We start from the raw sequence: 4,146 nt of genomic DNA on the forward strand, positions 1-4,146 counted from the left end.
CCACTGGGGGTCACTGAACCACACTTAGATCCACAGTCTTTGCAGCCTTACACAAAATAATGTGTAATGTGCATTATTGAACATATTCTTAATTGCATTGGGATGCAGGAAGGACTAATATTCTATTCCTCTTCCTATTCAAATTAGATCAAATATTTTTCACAGGTCCTTTTAACTGTCCAAGAAAGTCTGACAACTGCATCAGATCATCACAGCTATGATCATTTTCCATCTGATGACAGAGTGGATAACTACATTTTAGTGCACAATAAAGTTAATTAAATGTTTTCAATTATCTTCAGCATATCATAATGAGAGTAATAGTGAGGTGTGGAAAAGCATCCTTTTTGTCTTTAAATACTGATACCCTCTTGTGGAGGAGGACTGGTATTGTTAAAGTGATTTTAAGTGTTTTATGGGTTTTTTTCCAGAAATAAACATGACACTGAAGCTGTGGAAGTGCTCAACTCTGTTGCCTATCTGGAGTATGGAGGAAATGATTTTTCAAAATAAAGGCAGCAAATTACATCTCCTTTTTCTAAATCCACTTGCATTTGAGGTATTGTAGTGGGAGACTACCATCCTTATCCGTCAAATTATTCCACAATCAGGCCCAGTAAATCCACTTGAAGGTTAAAATCCAAAATAAAGGAAAAACAGCCCAGATTTTAGATCCAACTCAGAGGAGAAATCCACTCAGAACCTAAGTTCAGAGCAGAGGTGAAATTGCTCAGAACCTAAGTCCAAAAATCACTCCAGAGACTAAGTCCAAAAATTCACTCCAGAGACTAAGTCCAAAAATTCACTCCAGAGACTAAGTCCAAATCAGAGGCGAGGCAGCAGGTCTTCAGTCAAAAAGGTGTTTATTCCAAGAGAAGTTATAAATCCATTAGGTATCCCCGAACAACTGAGAAATCTCCCCGGATCACCCCCTTTTATACCTGGGGTCAGTGTCACCAACCCCTTCTTGGACCACCCCCTCGTCATGATCACGCGAGACTATCATCTTAATATTATTTAATATCTTCCCTAATGGCTGCAAAGTGTCTCACCCAGGCCTCTATCTTGGCCTTGGGTGGGCTGCGGCGTCACCTGCTGCTAACTCACTCCAGCTCTGTTATTATAAAGGGAGTATCTGACCTTGGTCTTACATCAGGCTCATATTCACTGTTAGAAGGTGTATTTCTCAAATAAAATTTATATGCATGATCATGACCCAGTATATATTTGCCACTACAGTCCCCCCTTTGGTCCTTCAAAAAAGGACCAACACTTCAAACTTTAACATCAGGGAGTACAATCATCTTCTCATCGTTACAATACACAATAATATACACAATAGTATGAGTATATTGTAGATAAAACATAATATATATAGTTTCAAACAATATAAATGCAACCCCCTACAAGACTGATAATGAGTATCAACCCATAGGGAAGTGCTTTGAACTCTTGGTGAATTACATCACTCAACACTTCTAGATTTGTGTTTTAAGCATGCATAATAAGGTAACTTGTGCTCATTAGAATGTTAAGAAAATTTAAAGAAAAGCATAAGATTACATAGACAAATTCTTCAACCTCTATGGATTAGAATATTATTTAGACACACCTTGTGAAGGTAATCCTTCTTAGGTCGGTTCAACAAACACTTGATCAGTAATTATCAGATCATTGACATGAAACACCTACACCACCTTTTGTTTTTGTGAAACATTTTTTCTTCTGGTATTTTTTATTATTAATTTATTTATTTATCTATTTTCCACCCATTGATCCAATTAGATAAAGAAAGGTAAGAGCTCTATTCAATCTTAGCAGCTGGACTTATACGACACACTTGGGTGATTGGTTAGCCTTAGTTACATGTTACCTGTGGTGTTCCCTTGGTTAGTGTGGCGGCCCTGAGGCCAACATTCCACCAGAGCCCCTATGAACTTACTGGTTTCTTGTAAACCACACTGGTTTAATACCTTTCTCGTGCTTTTTACAGCACTCAGCTTTCTGACATGACCTTCACAAATGAGTGCCCGCTTACCTTTATCAAACACTCATTTCATCATCACAACACATTTACAACATTTAATCTCACACAACTGTGTTGAATACAAAAGATCACTGTACAATAGCTGGAAGTCCTGGAGTGGACAGCAACTTTAGCCAGGCTTGCAGCCTTGTCGGCACGTTGACCAAGTTACATTTTGTCCTCCATCCATGATGTTGATGACTTCCTGGCTGCTGTGGAAAACCAGGGCATAGGACATAAGCTTTAGGCCAGGATATATGGTGAAAGGATTGCAGCTCTGATTGAAAATTCAGCCTTCCCACATCATCTACGGTGAGCTCATCCTATAGTCTTAGTTGGGCTAATCATTGAGCCCTCCTGCCTTGTGGTGTGAGCCTCTTTGCGACACTGTCCTCTCTCTCCCTCAGCGTCCGGGTTTGCTAGGCTGGATTCACACATTTTTCATGGTGGTAGCATTGCCCCCATTGGTGGCTGGATACCAGGTGTCGTTGCTGCACTTCACCAGCCACACCACATCCGTCATGGTGGTTGTATTTCCTTGGGTTACATACTCCAACTCCACTCCTCGTGCTACACAGAAAAGGAAGATTAGTTTATCAAGTTTACATACCACAGGTGGCATAGCTGTCATTCTTTAAATTCTATATGGGCATATTTGAGAGTTGGAACTCCATTCATCCAATTTCTGTGCCATGTGCATTGCACAAATAGCAAAACATGTTGACATATCTGGACAGTCACCTCTGTGACTTCCTGGCAGTGGCATGAGCAGTGGTATTCTTTTGGCGTTGTAACATGCAATACTGTCTGTCTTTTCTGTGCTTTGTGCACTGGTTCAACTGAGTAGGTTATCCACTGCTGAAACATGTCTGAGTTCTACTGTGCAGTTCTTAGTTTGGCCAAATCTCTTTTTTTCTTTCGCTTACTCATTAGTCAAATCCATCTACTGACATCTATTGTTGTCATTTCCTGATTTGTTTCTGTGTCCTGACATGACGTGTCTGTGCATATTACCTGTAATGTCACCATTCCTTCTCTTGGCAGTCAGTGGTGCGGGGTAGTCCCACCCAATGTTTACCTGGAACGTTAGCTATTGTGCTGTCGGTGGCAAGTGCATAATCATATGTATCAGTTTTTTACATACAGAAGATGTAGTAGTTCTCCCATTTTTTTTTTTTAAGGTGACTATGGCAAGTACACAATTAACATGTGGTGTAATAATAGTGGCGCATGTCATTAGGACTTCTCCTTCTCCCTCCCCCCTTGCGAAACCTGAAAGGGTTAGCACAAAGAGAAAGAAAACAAACAAATTAATCTGAGTCAGAGAACACTCCGACTCTGGCCTGAATTCAGGCGTGGGCGGGTGGTGTATGACTTGCAGGCCGGACAGTCCTTCACGTGCACTTTCCAGGGTGTCACTGCCTGTGGTTGTGCTGGCGGCATCATCCTCTGCAGCCTCTCCGACACTACTATCAGTCTTTCACCTGTTGGAAGACAAGTCTGTGGATTTGAGTTAAACCCCATAAATAGTCCCCCAAATTTCGCTTCAGCTGCTGAAGCGGTGATCCCTCTATAGGGTCCCTGCACTGTGGCAGTGGCATTGGGTGTCCAGTGAGCATTTCATGCGGGGTTAGATTTGTTAGTCTGTTAGTTTGCAAGCGCATAGAAATTAGTGCTAATGGCAAAAGCATCTTCCCAGGTGAGTTTACCATTAAATCAGCCATGATTTTGGCTATTTTAGTTTTTAATGCACCATTGGCACATTCTACTAAACCTTGTGACTGTGGACACTTTATATGTATGTTTTTATTAGATGCTTGATGCTTCTGTTGTTCAAATGATGATTTTACTTCTTCTGTAACAGGTATGTGAACCTTGATGTGAAAATCATAATGCAATCAACACAGACACTTTATATATACGCTTTTTTAAAGGATCGCAGTATTTTCAATTAGTACTTTACCTGTTTCAGTTCTAATATCAGCTTTAAATTTCTTATCTATGAACACACCATTTGGGCAACAGAGTAGGTTGGTCAAATACTACTTGATTCACAACAGCCTTCTTCAGCTCACACCCTGTACTTAGAGAAAAAAAACAAAAAACAGATCATAGCGTTT

The sequence above is a fragment of the Sparus aurata genome, chromosome 23 (genome assembly GCF_900880675.1).
Source record: "Sparus aurata chromosome 23, fSpaAur1.1, whole genome shotgun sequence".
NCBI lineage: Eukaryota > Metazoa > Chordata > Actinopteri > Spariformes > Sparidae > Sparus > Sparus aurata.